Here is a 26,857-nt window from a genome sequence, read left to right as displayed (position 1 = left end):
CTGCATTCTGACCTGCTCTTTGCCTGTCATTTTCTTTAGATTTTAGTGAAGCCCCTTTTAGAGAAAATTACAGCTTCTCTGCTTTCTTAGGGTAAAATAAAAAATGCTTTCTGCTTCATTTTCTCCCCAATCAGGGAGCTAGAAATGGGTAAAGAGCAGAGAAAGACTAGATTCAGGAATAAACACAAAATACTCAGAGGGGTGTGTGCGTGTGTGTGCATGGGCGTGCACGCACATCTGTGTATGTTTGTATGTCTGCGTATGTGTGTGTCTGCGTGTCTGTGTACCTGCATAGCTGTGTGTACATGCGTGGATGTGTGAGAGATGAAAGGGACAGCTCTGCCTCTGTTTACACAGCTCTCTCTCTGCTCCCGACTCTGCTCAGTCCACCAGGTGTGGTCAGAACACCAGTGAGTAAAAGGCTGGGAGGGGCAGACTTTATGAGACAGTGGGAAAGAGGGGCTTGGGGCTAGAAGTGAAGATTCCTGAATATCAGGTTCAAGAGAAAACACAGCAAATGGCTCACAGCTTACCGAGCTTCAAGAGGTCACCCCATTTTCTTACTGCCGATCTCACTCTCCCTACATCGCATCAGCACCCTCCACTTAGAGATAAGTAAACCGAGGCAAGGAACCCACAAAGTCCCACAGAGCCTCCCAGGGCTGAGAAAGGAGACCCCGTGCTTCCGTGTACGCCCTGCTCATCGGAGCTGCAGCAGCCATACGACCCGTTGCATAATTAATAGCGGAAGCGAATAACTCCGTTTTCCGTTCTTGCTGATTACCAGCTGGCTCAGTAATGAACTTCGTTTTGCACAGGAAACGCCCATCTCTGAGACAGATAGGATCCAAAACAGAACCGAGGAGAGGACCTGACCCAGCCGGGAACGACTCCTGCGGAGGAAACAATGAGAAAGGGTGCCATGTGAGAGCCAGCGTGCTCTGCGCAGGCCTGGCTTTTGGCAGGATTCCTGAAAACCAGGACCAGGAATGCGACTGTCTTAGACAATGACACCGGTCAGCGTCTCTGTCACCGACTGCCCTGAGCAGCTGCACTCTGTGTGCCTCGGGTGTTCCATCAACGAGAGCCAGGACCTTCCCGAGACTCCAAAGTATTATTCCTCTAGCTGATGCTATAGCCGGCTTCCATTCTCATTTTTCAGACAGCGTTCTTAGAGTCAATTTATTACATGGCAGCACTAGAAACAAGAAAGAAAAACTAACAGAGAGACATGCAAGTGACACCATCACTCACAGAAAGTGACACATTAAGCATCTCAGGGGACCTGCTGCGTTTTGCTTCCAGGGGGGGTGACGGCCAAGGTGGGCTTTGTTTGGCAGACGTTTGTCACCTGCTATTTGTTTACTTCTCATGGGAAAAGCAACCGTTGGCCAGTGTGTGTGTAAACATGCCGAATTCTTTAACGGTTCTGAACCCAGAGTCCAGAAACCTGTGTCTGAGGCCCAGATCTGCAGCTGGGTGGCCAGGGGACCGTGATCTCGCCTCCGGGAACCTCAGTGTGGTCCTCTGGAGAAGGGTGGCCTGCGTTCATGCATCTGACAACCCACAAATGCAAAGTCAGGGTCCCCAGGTGCTGGGCCCTACGCCACGTCCCAGGGGTGGGGGGTAAAGTGGGAGGAAGACAGGCCCAGTGGCCCCTGGGGACTCTTGGGGACTCCAGGACTGAGGAGGGGGCGGGTGTGTGCGAGGAAACACGTCAGAGTGCGGGTCCGAGGATGCCTCCCACTGGTTAGAGGTGAGGGAAAGCAAGTTGGATGAAGGTCAAGTTTTTATCACCCCCGAAGTTCAGCTCTCCCTCTCTGGAAACGAGCCTTCATGAGGATTCTAGACTCGGAGCACTGATAGGAGGGGACGTGTGCTATCCTGGAGGCAGGCCCAGCTTTCCCCAGGAAAGTGACCAAAACTCTGAGGAGGAACTGCTTTTATCGTCTCTTCATGGAACAAAACTGAAAGCACAAAAAATACTCCTCTTCCCATGAATCAGTGAAGAGGAAGAAGTGCGGCTTCCTCCCCCCAAAACACACAGTTGAATTACCTACAGATTTGTAAGGACTAAATAGCCCTTCCCCGTTCTCATCCTGCAAGAAGCTCGGGCATTTATGGTGCACGATGAGTTTCTAACATGAATTATTAGAGGCCGTGTGTATTTCATCTTGGTTGATTCAAGAAATTATAAGTGTCCTAATACTCAGTGACAGAAGTTGACATATCAAAGGATTTGTAGGAACATCAACAAAAAATAAATCACCATCGCCCTGCCCCTCCCCAAAACTAAATTCCTCATTTTACAAAGACCATGTAATCCTTTCATTTTCAAACAAATACCACGGCATCACTGTTATTCTAGCGTAAGCTGGCATAACCCTGCCAACACGGAGCGGGTCCCCTGCGCGCTTTAATGCCCTGCTCGGAGAGCTCTAGCTGACAGCAGAGCAGAGCACAGCGTGTCAGCCAGTCGGTCGGTGGGTGGCGATGGCAGCACAGAGGACTACCTGAGAGCTCACCACAGGACACTGGGCACCCTGTCCCCTCCTTGTCAAAGGAGGGGAAACGGCTATTAAATTAATTGGCACTAGAAGCATGTAATAGTTATCTAATCTATTAATTTGCAGTTGAATATTAACTCCAGTGTCTGCTATGACACGCATTCGACCTGCCCAGGGAGCCAGGTCACCAGCTCAGCCTTTGAAGGGAGACGAGTGGCTCGGGAGAGAGGGGATGCATTCTTTTGCTTTGACCTTGCATTCGAAGACGGTGTTTGCTCTAGGGCGAGTGTTGACTTTACGCGGGGCCAGCCTCGTCGAGCCTGATGTAGCATGTTCCTCCGTAAATTTTAAAGGACCGCAGGTTCAAGAGGTAGCTTTTAACTCTCAGGCATTTGAAACAGCCGAGGCGATAGCATCCTTCAAAGGAGGACAGGGCACTTGCCCTGGAGAGAGAGCAGAGCATGGAGGATTGCCCCGGCCACACGGTCGGACGATGACTCAGGGCCACGGGTCTGTTCTTTTCCTATATGCTCTTCATTTTTGTTGATTCAAAACCGTAGAAGAAACACTTAAACTTCCTTTCTTGCATTCCAGGAACAAGGCTGCACTCTGGAAGAATAGTCACAGAGGTAATAACCATGCAAGTTACTCATGCTCTTAAAAGATGAGCTCCGAACCAGAGTGATTGTTTAAGCTGTCTTCAGAAGGAGAATGGTTAGAAACTGCACAATTTCCTAGAAAACGTGTGATGGTCTGAGTGGTGTAAACAGCATCCTGCCCAGTGATGGGAAGTGCTTGTGAACACAGCGGCCTCTGGCTGAGCCCCTCCCCACCCGCCCCACCGCCATCCCGAGAGGGTCCCACACTCTTCCTCAAACCCTCCCACGCCCTGGATGGGAGTCTCCTGACACACTGAGCCCTGGACCTTGGAATTTCAGGATCTTGAGTTCGCAGTACATTTCATGGCATTGTCACAAGCAATGACACGGCTCTGTCCTTACAATTTCCTCCAACTGAGAGCCACACACCAGTCACCAGGTGCGGTCAGAAGCACGGGGCCGATGGGGTGAGTCTGGAAGCCTCCTGCGCACGTCCCAGGAAGTGGGTCTCTTGGCCTTGGGAACGAGGCGTGGGTTGACCTTGTGAGCGGGGCAATGGGAAGCTTTCAGAACCGGCCAAGCTGCGCTTCCACACCGTCCTTGTGCGTCCGTTTGCCTGTGTGACAAGGCCAGCAGGCGGACGTTCTGAGAGGCCACCTACTGATCATCAACCGCCTGTCCAAAGGCCATTTGTCCTGCAATCAGAAGTGCCGCTTACCAGCTGAGACCTTTGGCAGCCGTTGCTGACCGCCGACCCTCCCACGATAACGGGGTGGAGCCGTGCAAGGCTGGGCCACGCCTGGGGCCCCTGGGAGCACCTCCCGGCTTTCCCCACCCAGAGCCTCGGGGAGATACAGGCGAGGGGAGGCCCCAAGCCATCGTGTGCTCCTGGCACACCAAGGTGCCAACTCTGAGTACACCTGCGTTCAGTGGATACAGTTGATACAGATACTTAGTTCAAAATTAATTTTGCCAGCTGTCACTGAGATACAACAACCCATGTGACATCATGACTTTCAGTAACTAAACCTCAGCCCCACTGACATAACCTCAGAATGGACTTGTCTGGCTGGGTGAGGGCCGCCGATGCTGCAGCAGCTCTGTTTGCGACAGCCTGTGCCCCCACAGCCCGCCAAAAGCTCCGCGGCCACCAGCCCTCGGAACGCAGCGGGCGCCACAGACACCGCCGACACTCGTCTGCGGGAAAGACGTCTCTGTGAAGGTCGGGCCTGTCCCCTGCCTCCTCCGGAAGCTGCCCGGCTCCCCTTCCTGGAGAGTCTGTTACAGGAGAGGTTGGAACAGCACCAATGGCCATGAACTGAGGAAACACCCACCTGCGGCGCTCCCGTCGCGGTGCTTCCACCCGCCTGCACGCACCGCCCGTCCCATGTTTGTGTTTTGTCTGGCATTCAGCTTCAGATTGTGTGAGCACACCTGACACTCCAGCACCAGAGGCATGAAATACCGAATAAGATTAGGAGGCTGAGCGAGGTGGCTGTGCCCCGGCCGGGTGACGGAGACAGCAGGGTGTGTGCTCACTGCCGCGCTCCATGGGTCTGACTGCTTTGTGCAGTCACCTGCCCCCGCTCACTCAGCAGTATCTGACACACGGGGTGTGCCCACTGGCAGGTGTGATGCCAAGCACCTCCCATGAGCCACCACCTCATAGAGCTTCACACACGATGACGGTACGATCCCCACCTATTACATCAGGACAAAGTCAAGGGCAGGCAGGTCATGTCTCATTCCTGATGTGAAGTAGCAGAGGAGGGACAGCTGGGCTCACAGCGGGCCTTTCTGACCTCAGAGCGGCCCTCCCCAGTGGACGGCACTGATGGGGGGCTGTGGGCAGACCCCCACCCAAGCTGCAGGTGTCAGAACGGGTCACGGGCTCCTGTCTGTGCTCATGTCATGCTGTGTCACTGGCCATATCATGCCCTTCCGTCTCCTAAGATGGAAGGTCCCCCAGCGTAGCCGCTGATGCCTCAGCCCCGGGGGTCTGCCCGCCCCTCTGGCTCCAGTCCACAGGGCCGGTGTGGAGCTCTTGGGGTCCCTGGGGATGTCCTCAGTCCCCTCTACTGGCAGTTAGCCCAGGCAACCTGCCCAACAGCAGTGCCCACTGCACCTTTCTTGGAAAGCAGGCAGGTCTCCGTCCTGCTGTGCCGGAGGTGACGTGCTTGGTCCACCCAGGGCCCCGGGAGGGCCTGGGGGAAGGTGAGGCAGATGCTTTCTGGTCTCCCTGGCATCGCTAGTGATTCCTCTTTCTCTGGAAAGGTGATTGCGCTCTGCCTCAGTAGGACCACGTGCTGTGAATTACTCCTTCTGGAAGCTAGAATGCAGTCAGTCATCACCGTGCTCTGCAGACGCCAAGGCTCCTGAAAGGGCACCCAGCAGAGAGCCCACCCCACCAACGGCCAACGCCATGTTCTGCCCCACCCTGCAACCTAACCGGGAGGTGGCGGGACCCAACCTCACTGCAGGGGGCGGGGCGGTTTTTCCATGCTCAAGAAAATGCCAGGTGATGCTGAGAGAAAACCAGTGTCTCAGCTTCAAAAAGCCCAGGGTCTCCGTGGAGGCTGATTTTGCAGCCGTGGAACTGTGTTGACTGTCTAGGCCATGGCTGCAGACATAGGTCTGAGCACACTTCCCGCCGCTCCCTCGCTGACCTGCAGGGCGGCCTTATGGGCTCTGACCACTCACACCGCTCAGGCCTGGGCACTCCTGGTGGTGGGGGCAGGTGCCCGGCCAGAGAGCGCACTGACCAGACAGCAGCTGCCTTTCATCACTTCCCTCCGATTAATCTCAACACGTGTGGCTTTCCCAGTCAGCTGCCCCGCAGGGCAGGTGTTAACTGTAATGACATCAAGCAATACCTATCAGGTACCAAAATTTAATGGGCTTTCACAAAATCACAATGGTTTTGTCGCTCATGACCAAGTGTCCATCTGAGCTAGAAAGTGTGCACAATCGTACACGATTCTGATGTGTTTGGGCCAAAGGAAAGACGAGTGTCAGGCGAGGGCTGCTTCTCTCAGACCCTTGCCTGATGGAACAGTCGTGCGTGTCAGAGACAAGAGCCATGACTCAGAAGAAGCAGAGGTTTGCAAGTACGCTTGGAATTCAGGAGGACTGTGAACTGTGGCATGTGCCCCATTCCAAGCCCAGCGTCCTTTGCAGAGGAATGAAATGCCACAGCCTGGGACCACACTGCTGTCCTTCCCCCGTGGGTGAGGGGTGTGGCTTGCTCCAGCGGCTCTCCTAGGAAAGGTCAGCTGCAGCTGGATATTTATTGTGCCAGCAACACTGTGCTTGAAAGGTAACATACTCTTGTATGGAGACAACACATAAATTGTGTCATTTTTTACTTAAAAAAAATCACCAAAACGATTCTATTCTCCACATTCTCTAAGGGCCATAGCGTGTTTACATGTCTCCTGTTCACCAAGGACAGGGCTTCCCACACACACCCTGAGGTCTGGCTCTAGTGGTCTGGGATGGACAGTCCCTGACACCAAAGAAAGCTGGCCTGTGGCAGACAGTGAGTGGCAGGAGCTGGCCTTGCCACCTGGAGGGTGGGGTGCGAGGCGCAGAGCCCCCGAGACTGCTCACAAAAAGCGTTTACCAAACACAGCCACCTCTGTTAAAGCTGCCATCTGACAGAACTTACTAACTGGGTACAGTGCAGAGAGCGGAGTTTACGAATGGGGTGTGCCCCCCACTCAGACGTAGGAGTAAGCGTGCCATTTGGCCAGCAATGGCTCAAGGAATCCCACCAACCTGGGATGTGTTCAGTTCATCGGGCGGCGCAAGGGGCAGCTTTTGTTGGCAGGCGGCACCAGCCTCCGGTCACCTCTCCGTGCCCACAAGAGTTGAAGCACTGGGCTCTGCTGGAGCCAGAGTGAGGGGCTGCCCCCACCCCCCAGGAGCCCCACAGAGACACCGCCTCCCTGCTGGGACTCCATCGTCGCTGCGTCGTGCAGCCACAGGCCCACACTGGACAGCGACCATCAGGTGGGGCAGCCAAGCGCCGCTGCAGGGCGTGGGTCCCACCAGGCAGGAGGAGAAGGACGCAGCTGTCTGTCTAGCCCTGGCCCTCCACCCGAACACAGGCTCGGGGAAACACGACTTACTCACAAAGACAATGACTAATGGAGCGTTTAGAAGCAAGTACAGCACAATAGAAACAGAAATGAGCGCGATGATCAGAACAAAGAATAACGACAGGAAAAATAAGACAGACCACGGGTGACGTTGCTCCCCTCAGCACACACTGAGGGCCTGGCTTGCGCCCACATGGGCTGCAAGTCTGGATCTACACTCGGTGGCAATCAGAGTGAAAAGGCAGCAATGCTTATGATTCACGGTGTCAAAGCAAACGGCACAACTGAGGCAAACAAAATACAGTGCCTCTTTTGAAACAGATATGTTTCACTTGAAATCCTACATGTTTTCTTTTATGCATTGAGAAATCTTATTCTGACAGGGGCCAGAGGCGTCACCGGAGGTCTGTGAGTAACCTATAAAAAATAACAATGAAATTAAGAAGCTCTGCACTAGAACAACTGTTCTTATCATTCTTTAGTGTAGTGAATGGATGAACTAAAAATCTTCCGGAGGTTTCTCCATCAATGTCATTTCTTGCAAATGAGCTTTGGATAATAACTGAACAGTAGTGGGTTGCAAAGGAATTCATCACAAGAAAATAGGGAAAAAAGCATCTCCATAGAGTTAAAAATGGTAAAATTCAACACCCTCTTATGATCAGAAACTTCTACAAAACTCTGAGTGGAAGGGGATGCTCTCAGCGTGAACGCCGCATCCCTCAAGCACTCTTATTGTGACATCGAAGTTTTCTCTGTGCGATGGGAAAGACCGCCTATCTTCCCCACTTCTGTTCCACACTGCACTCGAGGTCTAGATCCTTCAATAAGACAAGAAAATGCAATGAAAGTCATAAGAATCAGCGCAGAGGAAACAAAACCGTCATTACTCACAGATGAGGCAAAGTTGTGAGTATAACATCCAAGAGAACCTGCAGATAAGTTATTAGAGTAAGTGGATTCAGGAAGGTTACTAGATTGTGGTCAATATATAAAAATCGATTGGCTATTTTTCACGGACAATGAACGGACATAATAATTTTAGAAAAAGATAATGCAGGAAACGCTTGCAGTGCCCCGTGCTACCTCCGGTCGGTACCGTAGTTTCAGCACAGCTGCGGTGGACAGTTCCACACGAATCACCGCGTCCACAGCAAGCTCGCACTGTGGGGTCTGCGTTCCTGCTCAGGGGTGGGCCCAAGCCGCAGAAGTCCTCCCAGCCTGAGCACAGAGACACGCAGACGTGCAGGGACAGTGATGGCCCCGGAGGCAGCCCCCCACCACTCACAGACTGCGACTGTTGGCAAACGGCCCCGCCTGTCCTGGGGAGAAAAGCCAGGATCCAGTCTCCGTTCTTCCAGGTTGAGCCCCAAGTGTCCACAGGCTACTAGTCGAATAGCTCCTGCTTCATTGGCTTCCCCCTCTTCCCTGAGCACTCTGGCTCTGAGTCTCAGGGTCACCTTCTAAGTAAACTACCTCCTCCCACAGTCTTCCCTCAGGCTCTTCTTTAGGAGAGTGTAAATAAACAAACGCCATTTCGAAACAGCATCAAATAATATCTATAACTATAAATGAATCTGCAGAGAAACATAAAATGTTATTATAAATTAAAGAACTGAACAACTGGAGGAAGTATATAAAGTATTTGTGCATTGGAAACCTGCATATGGTAAAGACGGTGATTCACCCAAATTGACCTATGTATTAAACACAATCCGAATCAAAACCCAAGAGACTGTCTTTTAGAAACTTGGCAAGCTGATTCTAAAATTTTGTGAAAATTCAAAGAGCAAGGAGTAGCTAAGACACTGAACAAGAACAAGGCAGGAGACATGATCTACTAAATCTTAAGGCCTTTTAAAGTTACAGTAGTTATGATGTGGTATTGGTGGAGTGATAAGCAAATTAAAGATTAGAACAGAAAAGGCAGCTAGAAACAGACCCCTAAATCTGCTGTCACTTTGTTGAATACAAACATGCTGCTAAAGAGTCAGGAGTCAGAAGTTATCTTCTGAATGAAAATTAGACCCTGTCTGGATGATTGCTAAGCAGCACACAGTTAGTAATAAGGATGTAAAACCCACACAAGGACCACCACCCCCCGCCAGCACTGAGGGGGCGGCTGAGCACGAGCAGGAAGCACAGGGCCCTCAGCGGGATTCTGGGACGGAGCCGGCGGTGGACACATGGAGGTGGACAGTTAGTGTGCTGCTCACACCCCGTTCTGGAGGAGCAGAGGAGAAACCAAAGAGGCCACTCAACAAAGGGTCTGATGGGGGAACCAACAGCTCTGTGAGCCTGTGTTTACAGATCGGCTAGGACAGTGCTGGGCACAGAGTGACATCCCATCGATCCTTAATCACCTGTGGGGACAGAATGAGCGTGGCAATCAGATGGCGCTCCAACGTGTTCGCCACCGGCGCCCCTCCCCCCAAACCCAGCCAGGGAGGCAGAAGATGCTTACGATACATCTAATTAACAAACACTCTGCAAGTCGTCTGCGTTATGGAAGTCAGCCCTCCCCCCGCCCTCCCCCCATGACATATTTAATGCCATTTCCAGTCAACTCCCAAGCAAAGCCTCCTTTCTGTCGCACTTTTACTTTCCGCCCAGTCCCGCCTTGGAGGTCTTCTCTCATGGTTATCTGATGGCTTCTCTGTGTGACACAGAGCTTGCCTCCAGACAAGTGACACACAAAATCACATGCAACGTTCTGAACTGTCTGTGAGAACAGGCTTATCTCACTCTGGACCACCCTGCATGGTGACACAGTCTTAGGGACGCAGAGCATCCACGGTAGAAAGACGGCCTGTACTGCGTCGGTCTAACTCAAATCCCTCCTGCTGCAGTGTAAGCCCTGCAATGATGTTAATGAACACTCAGGTGGTGTCCCCACAGGAATATAAGATGACAGGGCACAGTTGATGTGACACCAAAAAAGCTGAACATAGAAACTCGTGATGGGCATTTTGGCAGCAGCGTAGATTCCCTAATGCCTCTAAAATCCAGTAGCAAATTTGTAAATCAAATCAAAAGTATGTGGAATGAGCCCAAGGGGGACAGATAAGTGGGGATGAAACAAAAGAAGGAGTGACTTATTGCATTGTGATGCTGAATTTAAAAATAAGAGACCATCTTGGAGTGAACTAATCACTTTTTGGCAGAACAGTTTCCTTCCAATGAAAGTTCCTGTGTGGACTATCAGGTGTTATTTGAAATAGTTTCTGCCTCATGTTACCTTTATTCTGATCTTTTTAAAACCTGCCATTATATTTAGTTCGACTCTTACTGCTTTAGTTCAAAGTCAGTGTCAGATACAATCCAGCACCAGATATTGGTTGGGGCACAGCCCACTCCCACCCTGCTTGCTCCAGGCCCAGCCGCACGCCCAGAGGGGGATAGAGCAAAGCTGACACATGCCACCACTACAACTGTGGGTGGCTTGTGGCTACAAATGTGAATGGGCCTGTAAGTCACATACGTGCACATGGAAGAGGATTGTGTTCACAAACAGCATTGGCCAAATCAGTGCTTCAGCCGCTGTCCCAATGGCACACCCGCCACCTCCTCGCCCTCCAGGGTCCCTCCTTTGAGGTCTAGACGAGCCTCCGGCCTCACAGAGCATCTGGCTCCCGAAAGGGTGCGATGAGCCCTCCCTGCTGGGGGGGGGGGGGCACAGGCAGCCTCCATCGCCTCTCCCCCCACACCTCTCTGTGCAGACACTGCCCACCAGCCTCAGGGACACAGGCTCCCTTCAGGTGGGGACAGGGCAAGTGGAATAAAGGATATGGTTTTGCTGTGAGCCTGGGACCTCTTGGTGAACAAAACTGTAAAGCACTGGCACACCTGGGCATGACGGTCTGCCTGGGGGTCCGTGTGCTAAGGTGTGGAGCCTCGTGTGATGCAAGCTGCTTGTACCTGCAAGTTGTGCTTCCGACCCTGACGTTGGTGTCCTGACTGCGATCCAACCTCTATTTTCCTACCTGCATCCAATCCGTATTCCTGTAGCAAATCCACAGGACAAATGGAAAGCACAGACAAAACCAGAACAAAAGCCCAAACCCCAGGGTGGAGGACGACTTCCTTCCAGGATGAATGCGTCTGGGCACCCACTGCTGTCTGCGAGCAGGACATCCCGACGACGTCCATGAGGACACACCCTGTCCTGATGCTAATACCGCTCTGAGTAGGCTGTGTTCTGCGAACCCCTGTGCAGGGCAGACAACTGCGTCTTACTCCATGTTCTTTTATTCCTTTGCCCATCCTGTGCGAGCGAGCACCTTCTTTCCTGAGCATATAATGGGATCATTTTCATCAATACAAGATGTTTTACTAGAAGTGTCATATGTGCTGTCTTGTTCTCGATGGAATCAAAAGAGGCCGGGGACGTGGGCCCTGATTCAGGCCCGCACCCTGTCATCTCCCCAGCATGCCAGACACACAGCAGGGGCTCGACGAGGATTTGTTGATTAATGGAACTTGAGCCATGAAAGACAGCCCTCGTTGGGGAGCTGTAGCCTTCAAGTGGGCCAATTAGCTTGTCTGCTCCCCATCACGGCTGATGGGGTATTGTGCGTAACTCGTCTCCACAATCAGCAGCGTCAGGTACTCAGCGCTGTGAACAGCCTCCCCCGGCTCAGCCTACCAAAAATAGCTGTACAGTAGCTGTCATTATGCAGCACGATGGTGAGACGGGCTGTTCTCGTTAATTAAACATTCTGGTCAGTAAGAAAGAAGATATATATGCAAAGACCAGCCTTTACAGAATGAGAACATAATAGGAGACACTTAGCACTAAAATTATACCAAACATGATGTAATTGCCTCATTGGGAAATGACCTAAAAGAAGACTCATCTTAGAGCTCACGCAGTGCAGGCAGGGCCCTGATGAGGAGAGAAAATCTGTAGCCCCACAAATATGGCTGGTTTAAGAGAGAGATTTAACCCCCAGCCAACTCCAGAAACATCCATGAAACTCCCATCTTGAATGTAGTGGCATAATTTTCAGGAACTGACACTCCAGTTACACGAAACTCCTGGCTATGTTAATTCTGAACTTAGCATAGTTAAAGGAACATTATTTCTAGATTTTAAGACGAATGAGAAGAAAGTCTGAGAGAACATTGCCAGGCCATTTGAATGTTAGACGTTTCCTCATTCTCAGAATTTTGTCTGTCTTGTAATATTCACTCTTTAAAATCCTGCTTTTGGTCATACATGTTACCAGCCATTTGAAATAGTTGGTATTCAAGTAGTTAAAACTAAAATTTAGTATATTTATGCAGCTTTTATGCAACTATAAATGTATTTATTCAAAGAGTCTCTAGTGATGGAAAAAGAACCTATCAACTACTGTATTGTTTCCGATTTTTCTATCTTGGGGCGTTTAGGTTTCTTTATGTAAATGTGCTCAGAAGTACTTGAATAATGAGCATATTTTTAAATTAATAAAATAGCATTAAAACACAACATGACTCAGTGATCTGTGCTTCTCCTCCTGGGCACCCGTTAGGGTGATCCAGGAGCATTTCAAAGGCCTGAGATTGTTTCCAAATTAAATGGGCAGGGCGGGGCCCAGGCCGCCACACTTAGGAAATTTAGGGAGATTATGACCAGAGTTCAAACCCAGGACTGTGATGGAGAGAAAAGCTATGCTTCTTGAGTGAGTATTAGGTTGGTGCAAAAGTAACTGCAGTTTTTGCAGTTTGTTTAACCTTTTAAACCGCAATTACTTTTGCACCAACCTAATATTTATTAAAATGACAACTAGTCGTCTTGAGGGAAGGAAAGTCACGTTTCTCTGTGCAAAGGGGACGTCATCTCGCGGAGGGATATTGGTGGCACTTCCTCCACACCGGGGCACGGCCTGCTGTTCCCACGTGCTGCGGGGCGCACACTCTGGGCCGGCTCTGCAGGCTTCCCTCACCTCGAGGCCCAAGGTGTAACTCTAAGCCTTAGCAAAAGGGGTCCACAAATGCCTCCCACTTCCTATTAGTTTAGAAATGAACAAATTCCTCATAAAAGCACTGAAAGCAGAAGTCCCTCGTAACTGGGTCCCGCGTGTTTCCACTGGGCACACAGACTGGAGAACCAGATATCTTGGGTGCATGTCAGGCAGGGGGTGGCACTAAAAGCTTCCTATCGCGACATCAAAGCTGTTAGGAGACCAAAGGGCACCTCTCTGTTTGCAGCATAAACAAGTTGTACATAGTATAAGATCGCAAGAATCCTTCCTTTTAACAGGTGGAAAACCACGCAGAGGCTCCTATGTGCACACAGAGCGACGCTCGTGGTTGGCGATGGGGTGATGGGGCTTTGATGAATCCAGTGCCAAGCGGGTGACCAGCCAGGACTTGTCTGGCTCTTTATAGGGTACACAGTGTTGACTAATCCCAGGTTTATGTGAGAACTCTATCATTTGGGCACAGCTGCAAATACATTTTTAAAGGCACAATTTTTATTCTAGGGAAAAATTTCACATTTCTTGTCTCCTTTTCTGAAGCTTTGTGACCTAAAAGGGGCAACATGGCCCGTTTCAGCCTGCTTGGCGCCAGTGAGGATATGCACTGTGGGATAAGTGACCCACGTTGGAAGGTTTTCCACGCACGTCTGTGGAACGGGACACTGCGAGGGGCCGGCTTGCTGGTGAGTTTCCCAGCTGGTTGGCCGTGCGTGTGCACCTCACTCCAGGCAGGAGCCGCGAGCTGTGAGCAGGCGGCGCCCCCCTTGTCCTTGCCCTGTGAGACGGGCGAGGGACAGACGGCGGCATCAAGAATGAGTTACGAGCGAACTAGGTGTCTCCTAATTGCACCCGGAACCCAGTCCGGCTCATTGGGTCTCTGGATCACAGCGATGCCTCCCTGAAGTGGCCTTGACTTTCAAATGGGAACGAGGACATTTGGCGGGTGTTAGGGTCTTCTTTCCAACAGAAGGGTGACACACTGAGCTCCCAGGCACAGAGAACTTACACACAAAACATTTCACGAAAATGGCCTCTTCCATTTCAAATAATGCAACTCTCAAAGTAATCCTGCAGCACAGTTTGGTTTAGAGACGTATTTTGAACATAAGGGACTTGGAAATATTAAAATAAATCAGCTACCTAATCAAATTGAGAAGGGACACATTTCACGTTGACACCATTAACAATGAGTATTATTCTTTCATTAAATGTGTGAAAGAAATACAAACCACGCATCGTCCACGGGTCACAGTTCACCTCCAAGAAGCGGCAGGTGCCAAGGGGGAGAGCGGAGCGAATCTCAGCTAAACGAACTGACACATTGCCTTGTGTCACTTCAGTCCGTTAATCTGTATTGGCATGTGTTTGTGTGGCATTGCGCCAGCTGCTATGGAGTGCGAACTAAACATAGGCCCCTGTTCTCCCACTGGGGAAAATGGGACAGTGATCAGAACAAACCGCCAAGTGAGACAGGTTTCCGGTGAGTGCTGTGAGCTGCACAGTAACTATCAATACATTAAAGTATTAATTTGTGTGGCAAAGAGCAGAGTAATGCACGGTATTTCTAAGGAGCCCAGGGTTCCTGTGACCTGATGGCGACAGGAAGGAAAGACGCCCGGTGGCCCTGGGGCTTGCTTCTCCGGCCACTGCTGGGCTCATCTGGGCAGACACTGCGCGCTGATCAACACCCTTCAGCTCGTTCCTTCTTCTCTTGTGGATGGAGGTGGAGGTAGTGGGAAGGAATTCCTAAAATGCCCGTTTCCAGGAAGCCCACGGGCATGCACTGCTACCCTCCTCTTCGAGTCCTGCGTTTTCTTGAGCCACATCATCACTGAACGTGCTTCTCGATGAGCTGGACCTATCCTGGAAGGGGAGTAGAAAATGTATGTGCCCGAGCTTTGCCGGCAGCTCAGGGTCTGCGTGGCCTGCAAAGGAGGTTCTCTTCCCCAGCCCCCATGCTGTGCAGGGCTTCCTTCCCTAAGCTTCCGTCGTCCCGGTGAGAGTACCTGCTGCACCACGGTGGCTGTGGTGGCTGTGATGTGCGTCTTCCCGATGGCTGAGGTTGAGTACTTCCCCATGTGCTCATTTGCCCACGGCCATATCGTCCTTGGTGAAGTGACTGTTCAAGGCATTTGCCCATTTTTTACATTGTTGCCTTTTAGTTACTGAGTACAGGAATCAGAGTCATGATACAAGTCCTTTGTCACCTACATGAATTGGGAATATTTTCTCCCAGTTTGGGTTTGTTCTCTTTTTTTAACTGTATTTTTAATGAGCAGAAAGCGCTTTTCTTTTATTAAGTCTAATCAAAATTTTCTCTTGTGAATATTGTTTTCCATATCCTGTCCAAGAAACCTTACTCCTGTTTTTAGAGATGTTCTCCAACGTTTTCTTTTCAACACTTCATAGTTTTAATTCATACTTTTATGTCTATGAGCCATCTCAAATTCATTTTTGTTTATGACGTGACGTAGGCCAAGTTTCTTTTTTTTCTATATGGGTATCAAGTTATTCCACTAATATTTGTTGAAAAGACTTACTTTTCCCACTGAACTTCTCAGATGCCTTGGTTAAAAATCAACTGAGCATGTAAGTCTGGGCTGCAGAACCACTACTCTGTCCCATGGTTCTACATACACATTCTTAAGCTGCAGCCACACAGTTTGATTACTATGTTTTCTAATAAGTCAAGCAGTCAAGCGTCATAAGCTCTCTCAGTTTTTTTCTGGTCTGTATTCCTTGTGCTTCCATATCAATGTTAGAATCAACTACTTTTAAATCTTTCATGAGATTCAGTTTGGCATCATGTAGAAAATACAGATCCAATTAGAGATGACTGAGATTTTAACAATATGGAGCCTTCCGACCCTCATGGACATGACAGACAGCTCTTCATCTACTTAGCTATCTCTCGTTTTCTCTCAGCAAAGTTGTATAGTTTGCAGTGTACATGTGCTGCATGTCTTTTGTTAACTTTATTTCTAAGTATTTTATGTTTTTTGATGCTATTTCACATGAACTTGTAATTTTATTTTTCAATTGTTATTACTAGTATGTAGAAACTCAATTTTTATTTTTGAATATTGAACTTTATCAGAGATTTGTTAAATGCACATATTTGCCTTAATAAGATGTTCTTGTTGTCAATAATTTAGAATTTTCTGTGTAAACAATCATGTTTTCTATGAGTGGGACAGTTTAGCTTCTTCATTTCTAACCTGTATGCTTTTGATTTCTGTTTCATGTCTTTCTACACTGGTTAGGACCTCCGGTATGTATTCAATAGATGCGACGATACGTATCCTTGCACTGTTCCCCATAGTAGAAGGAAAGCCTCCAGTCTTTCAACATTAAGTATTATGTCACATGAAAGTTTCCGTAGATGCCCTTTATCAGACTAAGAAGTTCCTTTTTATCACTGGTTTCCTGAGAAAAGTTATTTTTCTTCAATGCTTAATTTTCGTCAAATTTTGTTTTAATTTTTGTCAAATGCTTTTTATGCATCTATTCAGATGAATATATCACTTTCTTCTTTATTCAGTTACTACGTGGATTATACTGATTTTAGAATAGTAAACCAACTTTACATTCATAGGATCAAGTCCCCGTGGTTGTGATATGTCCTAATTATGTATCATTGGATTCAACGTGACAACACTGTGTTAAAGATTTCAGCATCTACGTTAAAGGGATAGTGGTCTATAAGTTTCTTTTTCTGTTGACTCCTTTGTCTGGTTTTGGTGTTACAATTATGCTGCCCTCATAAAATGAGTTGGAAATTTTTCTTTCTCTATTTTCTAAAAGACTATTGTAGGATTGGTAATATTTCTTCCTTAGATGTTTGAAAGAATTCACCAAATGAAACCATCTGGGCCTAGATTTCTCTTTGTAGAAAATTATTTTGATAGAAAGTTTAAAGTCTTTGACATAAACCTATTCGGATTTTTCCTTTCATCTTGTATAATTTTTTTTTTTTTTACTGCAAGAAACACTTTTATTTGTGATATTTCCAATCCAGTTGGCAGCAGAAAGTAAAGACACATCACAGAAAAATCTATTCTTATGAGATTTCCAGCACAGCTTTGCATCCTCCAGAAAAGCCCAGAGAAACATTCAAACTAGAGCCTCCAAACTGTTCATGCCTCACTATGGCACTGTGTCCTCTGTCACTTTTGTATACTTCTGATTCTTTTTTAAATTAAATTTATTGGGGTGACATTGCTTAATAACATTCTATAGGTTTCAATTGTACATTCCTATAATACATCACCAGTAATATTGCATTGTGTGTTCACCACCAGAGTCAGTTCTCCTTCCATCACCATATATTTGACCCCCTTTACCCTCTTCTACCTCCCCCTTACCCCTTATCCTCTGGTAACCACTAAACTGTTATCAGTGTCTATGAGTTTTGTTTGTCTTGTTCGTTTGCTGCTTTCAGTTTTATATCCCACAGATGAGTGAAATTGTTCAATTTTTGTTCGGGTCTTGACTTTCTGACTTATTTCACTTAGCATGAAAATCTCAAGATCCATCCATGTTGTCACAAATGGCAGTATTTCATTTTTTCTTATGGCTGAGTAGTATTCCATTGTGTACATATACCACATCTTCTTTATCCAATCATCTATCAAAGGACACTTTGGTTGTTTCCATGTCTTGGCCACTGTAAATAATGCTGCAGTGAACAGTGGAGTACATACACCTTTACAGATAAATGTTTTCAGATTTTTGGGGGTAGATACCCAGAAGTGGAATTGCTGGGTTGAATGGTAATTCTATTCTTAATTTTTTGAGGAACCTCCATACTATTTTCCATACTGGCTGCACCAATTTACATTCCCATCAGCAGTGTATGAGGGTTCTTTTGTTGATGAATTGTGTATTTTTAGAAATTTGTCCATTTCAATGTCATTTGTTGACAAATTGTCAATAAATTTACCAACTTTATTGACATAAAATTGTTTATAATGTTGCCTTATTAGACTTTTGATGCCTATAGGATCTGACTGATGTCTCGTCTTTCATTACTGATATTATTAATTTATGTTCTCTTTTTTCTGAATTATTCTTGTGAGGGGTTCATGAATTTTATTAATATTTTCAAAAGACCCAGATGGGCATTATTATATTCTCAGTTGTTTTTGTCTGTTTCTGTTTCATTTATTTCTGTTCTTATCTCTATCATTTCCTTCCTTCCAGTTACTTTGGGTTTAATGTGCTCACTTTTTTCTAGTTTCTTAAAGTGGAAAATTCGATCATTGATTTAAATCACTTCCTTTCTAAAATAAGCGTTTTGGGGTTATAAATTTCCCTGTAAGCACTACTCTGACTGCATTCGATAAAATTTGATATGTAGTATTTTCATTTTCATTCAGTTTGAATTATTTTTCTTTTCCATTGTGATTTCTTCTTTGATGTATGGGGTTTTTTAAAGTTCATCATTTAGCATAAAAATATTTGGGGCTTTTCTAGAGCTCTTATTCTTATTGATTTCAAATGCAATTCCATTGTGGCCATATGACACACTGTAATATTTCAATCTTTTGAAATTGAGTAAGTGTTGTATTATGGCCCCGAATATGAATTATCGTGATAAGCATTCCATGTACACTTGAAAATAGTGTGGATTCTGCAGTGTTGGGTGGAGTTTCCATAAATGTCAATTATATCATTTAGATCCTATAATTTAGATTTATAATTTGAAAGTATAGGTTTATAAATATATAAATTTATAATCATAATTTATGTTAGGTCTATATCTTTACTGATTTTTTTTGTCTATTTTTTTATAGATTATTAAGAACGGAGTTTTACTACAATAGTGCATTTATCTCTCTTCTCATTTATTGGCGCATGATTCTTGAACCTCTGTTACTAAGCTTGTACGAAATTTTAATTACTATGTCTTGCTGATGTAGCTTTCATATTCATGAAATGTTCTTCTTTATCCTTGGTAATATGCTTTGCCTCCAAGTCTAGCTTGTCTACTGTTACTCTAGCTACTCCAGACTTTAATGATTACTGTTTGCAGCATATATGTGCATATTTTTGGCTAGTCTATATTCCTGTGCTTCTATATCAGTGCTAAAATTATACTATACCATACTCATATACACATATATACATGCATATATACACATATTATATATATTATATATACACATATTATTTATATATATATATATATATATATATATATATATATATATATGACTTTCAGCCTATTTGTGTGATTGAATTTAAAGTGCAACTCTTAATACAACATATAGTTTATCTTGCTTTTTCATCTAGTCTGACAGTCTCTGTCTTTTAATTGGTGTTCTAGTCCATTTATACTTCTTCCAGTTATTAATAAGGTTGAACTTAGGTCTACCGTCTTACTATTTGTTTTCTTTTTCTCTCATCTGCTTTTGTTTCTCACTTTCTCCTTTCTTGCCTTCTTTAAAGTTAATCGAAGATTTTTTTGGCATTCTGTTTTAATCCCTGTATTGACTTCTTAGCTATATTCTTTAAAGATTTTAGTGGTTGCTCTAGGGATTGCAGTGTGTGTCTATAATTTATTGCAATTTATTTATGTTTAATATTGTGTTATTTCATGTAAAATATAGGAATCTTACAACACTAGAGTCCAACCGCTATGTGCTATTACGTTCATGTATTTTATAATTTGTAGCTTACAAAAGTCTTCTGTTTTCTTTAACACTTAGATAAGGAAAATGCTGACATAGTGTTTACCCCCATATTTGCCATGTCCCCTCATCTTCACTAAATCTTCTCAATTACCACCTGTTATCTCTCTTTAACCTGAAGAACTTCCTGTGGCATTTCTTATAGTGTGGGTCTGCTGAAGGTGAATTATCTTGGCACTTGTTAAACATTCATTTTTACAATTGTATTAACATATTTTATTTAACCCAACATATCTAAAATATTATCATTTCAACATGCAATCAATATAATAAAACTAATTCTGGTGTAGTTTACCCTATTTTATTCACACCAAGTCTTTGAAATCCGGTGTGTGTTTTACACATACATCTCCATTCAGACTAGTCATATTTAAGTGCTCAATAAATATCACCAGGGGCTACTGGATTGGACAGCACAGCTCTGGAATATCTCTTTGCCTTCAATGCTGAAAACCAGTTTCAAGGATCTAGAACTCTAGGTTGACAAACTTTTTTTTTATTGCATCCCTTTCAAAATGTCATCCTATTGTCTTCTGGTCTCTGTTATTTCTGGTAAGAAATCTGCCGTCATTTTGTAACATCCATGTACCATATACCACTATTTCCGTCAACAACGGACTACATGCACAACAATAGTCCCAGAGGACTATAATGGAGCTGACAAATTCCTGTCACCCAGTGACATCATAGCCCTGGTGACACTGAAGCACAACTCATTCCTCACATTTGTGTGGTGACACTGGTGTTGCCAGCCGTGTATAAAAGTGCAGCACGTACACTTACAGCACTAGGCGACACCATCTAGATCTGTGTAGATGCACTCCAGGACTTTCGCACGATGAAATCGCCTAACGATGCGTTTCTCAGAATGGGTCCCCACTGTTAACCAGCTCCATACTGTACTTAACAGGTGCTCAATAAATGTTGGTCAAATTGGTGAGTAAACACAAAGCATACGTATGCAGGAATGAATGCAAGTGCTGATCTGCTTACTGGCTGTCTCCTCAACAAGAGTGCTCACCCCGTGACAGCAGAAAGCAGAGATGGCGTTTTGTTCCTGACAGTTACATCACGATGCCCAGAACGGAATAGTAGAGGCTTAATAAACCATGAATTGACTAGTCTTTGATAGTTGCCTTCTTTTCACTTCTCATGTCTCTACTCAACTATACAAGAACAAGCTTTTGAATATTCTGTATTATTTGTGTCCCCCAGAACAAGGAAAGTGCTTGTCACTAAAATGGTACCAAGTACTCATGGACACTGAGGAGACACTACCTGTCACTAAAGCCATATCGTCCTAGGCTTTCAGAGGAAGGACCAAAATACAGAGTTGAAGTTCAAAAAATTGTCTGTTCCTGTGATTCTCCTTTATTTTTCTTTGAAAGAGGAGACCAAGGTGAGACATTGAACCAGGTACTGCCAGCAGGGATGTTTGTCGAGCTGAACACATGGAGCTCATGGCTCTGATTCGTACTTTCTACGTGTTCTCACCCTTCTCGACCAAGTTCATCTCAAGTACGATCAATATGCACCTCACTCTGTTCCTTCAACACAACTCATCTGAAGACAGAGAACTGACCAGAGAGGTGGATTTGGGGAACACATCCAGGAATAGGCTTGATTTAGACCAGTTTATACACAACCATTTCTCCAAAACCTGAAAGCAAGGCTCCAAGTCACAATGATCTCTTCTTTCTCCTAAAGTCCTTTTGTCTTCATGGTCTAAATTAGCTCACGGCCACAATGGGCTAATTGTTGTGTATGAGTCAATCTAGACCCCTTAATTAGACCATAAACTTTTTAATGATAAGATTCCTTCTTCTGTAATTTCCACAACTTTCAGGAGATGATCCAGCTACATGGGAAGTCCATAGTCTTAAATTCATGTTGGTTTTAGAATACCCAATATGGGGACCCTGAAGATAACCCAATCCAGCCACCCATATGATGCATGGGGATGATTTCTTGGGATAATTCTGGAGGCAGTACAAGAAGTTAAAATTTTAGATCTTCACAAAAAAAAAAAAAAAAAAAAAAAAATCCTGTAATTCCAATTTTTATTTAAAGTTAAGTGCCTACTATGTGTCAGTCACTCTGCTAGGAGCCAAGTGCACATTGACGTATAAACCAAGACATGACCCCTGAAATCAAGAGATTCCTAGTCTGATGGGGAGGAGATGATACAAAGTAAACACATACATAAACATGGGATTGTAAGTGTTGGTGAGGGAAATGAACAGTAGAAAAGCATCGTCAGTCCGGAGGAAGTAACTTTCCAACACTAGTATTTGTTATAAAGCTCAAAGGTCATCTCTGATAACCATGATCTTACCCTAGTGGAGAGTAACACTCCTCTTGACAAACTGTGCAGCTCTAATTCTCAACTAAAGCCAAGGGGTAAAAGAACCTCTTCACCTCAGTAAAATGGAAGACTCCCTCCTACCCAGGGCTTCTCCAGGCTTGTGAATATTTTTCTACTTCCTACCCTCTGTGCCTCACACGCACATCATCCTGAAAATCAGCTAAGAAAATGAGGCCATGCAATCTGCGTTCTATAAACACACGGCTGAGGAGAGGTAAGAGCGTCGCTGAACACTCTTCATTAAGGAATCCAGGAGCCTCCCAAGTGCCCCAGCCTTGCTGGCTGAGATGTTACTCATCCAAGGCGGGGGACAGGGACCTAACCAAAGTGACAGCACGTCCAGGTCCTCACAGAGCCCGTCAACCCCTGAAATTAATTGGGGTGTATTTTGAATTCCTTACTAACTTGACTGGGGGTATTCCGTAATCTAGCTCTGAGGCTGGAAAGATGTGTAAATTATTTCTCTTCACATTGCACAAAGATTTCAGTTTCCCCAGCTCAATTATAATTAGAAAGTATCTAAACGTTACCTCAGTGATTTGGTTTCCCATTAATAAATGGATCCTCAGAGTTAATCTTTTATTAGAAAACCCTCCTCTGACACCTAATTCTGGTTTCTTGGCATGCCCACTGAAGGCTTTCTGATTTCCCACAAATTTCAGGCCATATGAAAAAGGGGGTGGGGAGAACACTAAAGCCGTTCCCTTCATGGCCGTCACTGACGATCGTAATATTCCTCCCTTCTTGAACAAACTGTAGGCGATTTATTTGAAAATGTATAAAAGTACCATTGATCAGCCCAAAGCTCATCACAATAAATGAACAAAAAAGCAATCTGCCCAAACCACTGGGTTTCTAATTACAGCACGTCACCATTCAAATCAGTTCCTGTGTTCAGCCGAAGTCCTGGGAGGAAGCGCCTCCAGAACATAAATAACAGCCTGAGTCACGGGAAGATCCCTGTGGAGGGCAGTCTCCAGAGGTCTGCCACGGGGCCCTGCGTGTCACCCCGGCCTGACGAACGCTGTCAGCAACAATTGGAGGACACTATTAGAAAGTGTGTTCCTCAAGTGCATACGTGACAAAGCTGAGGAGAAAGAATATATTTCACAGGCTGAAAAATAGCTAATAGCTAAAACTAACTGCACATAAAAAACCTTCTACTTCCAAAGCTCCACTGCAGAACCTGGGGAAACTGAGGACAGCAGTTCGTGCTTAAAAGAGTAACTCAGAAGTTTCTGAATGAGCATTTCAATAGGGTCCATGAGCTGACAGACTGTTACATTCCTCATCCTTGGGGCGCAGCCTTTTTGCTCCGTTCGCACCATACCCTCCGCACACACTGGGCATTTCATAATTGTAACAGGTGTGTCGCACTGATGGGGGATGTTGACAGTGGGGGCGGTTTGCGTGGGGGGGCAGGGGTACCCGGGAACTGTCTACCTTCCTTTCAATTTTGCTGTGGACCTAAAACTAACCTAAGAAAAAAAAGTCTTCAAGAAAAAGGTAAAACTGGTGAAGAAGCTATAAATGTTAATATTGTGAGAAATAAAAACTAAATAGAAAGCAGGGGAAGCATGATGACTAACATCTCTGACGTGAAGGAGTGACACGTGGAAATGGGGTGCTCCGTGGGGCCTAAGCTCTGACCGAGGACCTACAGGGAGACACATTTAGTTACAGTAAGAACTCTGTGCAGACCCAGAACTGCCCGACCAGAAGACACACTGGCCTGGATAGCGACCATTTCTCTGTCACTAGACTTCTCTAGGAGTGATCCGATGACCTCTCATTAGGACTATTGAAAGAAGAATCCATCTGGTCCCACAACGAAGCACCTACTGTGTGCTTGGTGCCCCATGAGGACGGTGCAGAGAAAGGGCGCGCCACACAGCAGCCCTCTGAAGCTCACAGGGAGCTTGTCGGCGCCAAGATAGCAAGTGGGAGGTGACAGGGCCGCGCCAGGTGGACAGTTTCGTTCAGGCCATCCCTCCCTGCAGCCAAAGGTAGAGCCACGTTCACTGGCACCGAGTGTGTTCACTGATTATTTCAGGACCTCCCAGACCCTGATAGACCTTCAGGGACAAGAAACCAGCCTCCACTCCGCATCCGAGAGCACTAGTCCCCATGACCAGCCTTAAAGGGCTTCCTCTAATGTGCTGTGTGCAGTCACCACCCACCCAACGTGGAAGGGTCACACTCACAAAGGGTGTGACAAACGGAACTTGCCCTGCCTACTAATTTTAAATCCTCAATGAGGCCCACAGAGCCCCCAGGCTCAACTCCTGGGTTGCAGGGAGCAGCACCCACAGCTCTGCTCCCGCCCAGTTACATCAAGTGCCTCCTCAGTACGCACCACGTGGTCCGTAATCTCTGAAAAGTAAACCCATCCTCAGGAAACAGGACACTCAAGACCACTTGGCCGTGTGATTTCCAACACAACAACCCTGAAGGCAGACAATGGGGCAAAACGAGTGACTCTTAATAGAGCAGACACCTCCTGCCAACCGTGCACTCACTCACAGAGGCCGCACAGCCTTACATAACAAGCACGTTACGCTGGGGAGGTAGATTCTGTCCAAATACTCTGTCCCGGGCGGGAGAAAACCACTAACATAGCCTTGGTCATGAAGAAGTAGGTCCCAATGAGCCAGGAACAGCTCATTTGACATGTGAGAACGTCAAAAGAAACGTGGTGACTTCCATTCATGGGTCCCACAGAGCGGTGCTGTCTGGTAAGATGCTGACACGGTATTGGGAGACGAGGCCCATGGACAGGTATGTTGGGAAACATGAACTCGTCTTCCTCCCAGAGTCGGGATGTGTACTAACCTGAGAGTTTCTGAGCGGTCCTGCAATTTCCTTGTGTTTAACCAATGTCTCCTGAACACATGAATGCTTAGATCCTTTTTCTACCAAATTACCAACTAATCCCTCGGAAAGTGCTGTTTGAGAAATACTGAGCTCGGCACAGGCTGTTAGAGTGACCACCACCTTTGACCAGTTTGCCATCGAGGAAACTGAGATCCCAGGAAACGAACTGGCAGGTCAAGAGGACTCGCTCGATGGCGACAGCTGGAACTGGAACATGGCCTCCCAACCCCAGGCCACAGCTGTTCCTTCCACATGCAGTCTACAGTTCTGTGAGTGAAAGTGGCCTCAACACGCAACCAGCACATGCACGCCCATGCACGCACATGCACGCAACCAACACACACCCAACATATAACCAACACACACATACCCAAAAGACACACTCCACACACAACCAGCATACACATACAATTAACACGCACTCAACACATAACCAACATACATGCCCCCAACACACACAACCAACATACCCACAACCAGCACACACTCAATACATAACCAACACACACACACAAAACCAACACACATACTGAACACATCTCACACACACACACTCACACACACACACACACACACACACACACACGTTCCCCGTCCTTGGGTTTTTCCATAAGCACAGTTTGATAGAAATGCAACTCAAAAAAGCATTTGGCTCCCTACAAAGGTTTCAAAAGCAACCGCTGAAAAGACTTCAGGCTAAACCTGAAAGAGGCGAAGAGCAATCTCTATTATGCAACAATGTATCGTCCTTGCCAAATGCTGGTGCTTGGAAGTTAAGAAGAGACAGCAGGCACAGCTGTGTCCACTGGCATAGACTTAAATCGATACAAAAAAATTAGGCAAATGGCCAGTTTTCTGTCACCCAAAGATTCACTTGAAGGATTTAAATAGCTTTACAAGCATGAGTTTTAGATTTCCATACTTATAAGGTAGTCTTCCTTCTATGTTTACAGAGACATTAAAATTTTACAGTGGTATTCATGCAAAATTAGGAAATAACAATATTAATCACACATATCTAGTAATTGTATGTAAATAGCTTTCCGGGGATCCCCAGGTAGGGTTTAAGCAAGAAATCCCTTCCCCATGTACTTTTGTTTTCGCCCTTGAGTCTGGTTTCCTAATAACAATAGTCATACATCCTTGACAATCTCCTCTCACGTAGCCCGCTGGTATTTATGTCTGCTACAGACTTCATCCCTCATTTGTTCAACGGACGTGTACTGAGTTCTACCTATTCTGAGCTAGTCACAGCTCTGTGACCAGGGACAGCTGCCCAGACAGACAGACAACCTGCCCTCTGAAGTTTAATTCTAGAGGGGACTTCTCACGGGTCCACAAATCTTGTTTGTAAATAAAACTTTCTCTCCTCTTCAAAAGTAGTAAGTGACAATAAATGGAATATCGGGGAAACACACTGTCCATCCCATCCCCTGGAATTCTGTATTCTGAAGTATGGGTGCACAGGGAATCCCAGGACCAGCGGGCAATGGGGGAGATGTGCCAGCTACGGTTCTCTCGGCAGCGTCGGGGCTGGAGCGACAGTGCACACATGTCTATTTCTCTTCATAAAACTCAAAAGTAGGGATTTTTAAGAGAAGTTATGAGACGGGTTTCATACTTTTCTTTATGTCATAACAGTGGATAATTTTTAGGACTTTAAAATTTCTAAAGTCTTTTCCAGAACCACTTTGTGAGTCACATGGATTGGGTGGGGTGGGGACGCCCCCTCTCAGAGCTCACTGAACACTAGCCAC

This window comes from Rhinolophus sinicus, chromosome 8 (assembly GCF_057876585.1).
Source record: "Rhinolophus sinicus isolate RSI-liver-muscle chromosome 8, RSI-T2T, whole genome shotgun sequence".
NCBI classification, from domain to species: Eukaryota; Metazoa; Chordata; class Mammalia; order Chiroptera; family Rhinolophidae; genus Rhinolophus; species Rhinolophus sinicus.
This window is presented reverse-complemented; position numbering follows the sequence as displayed.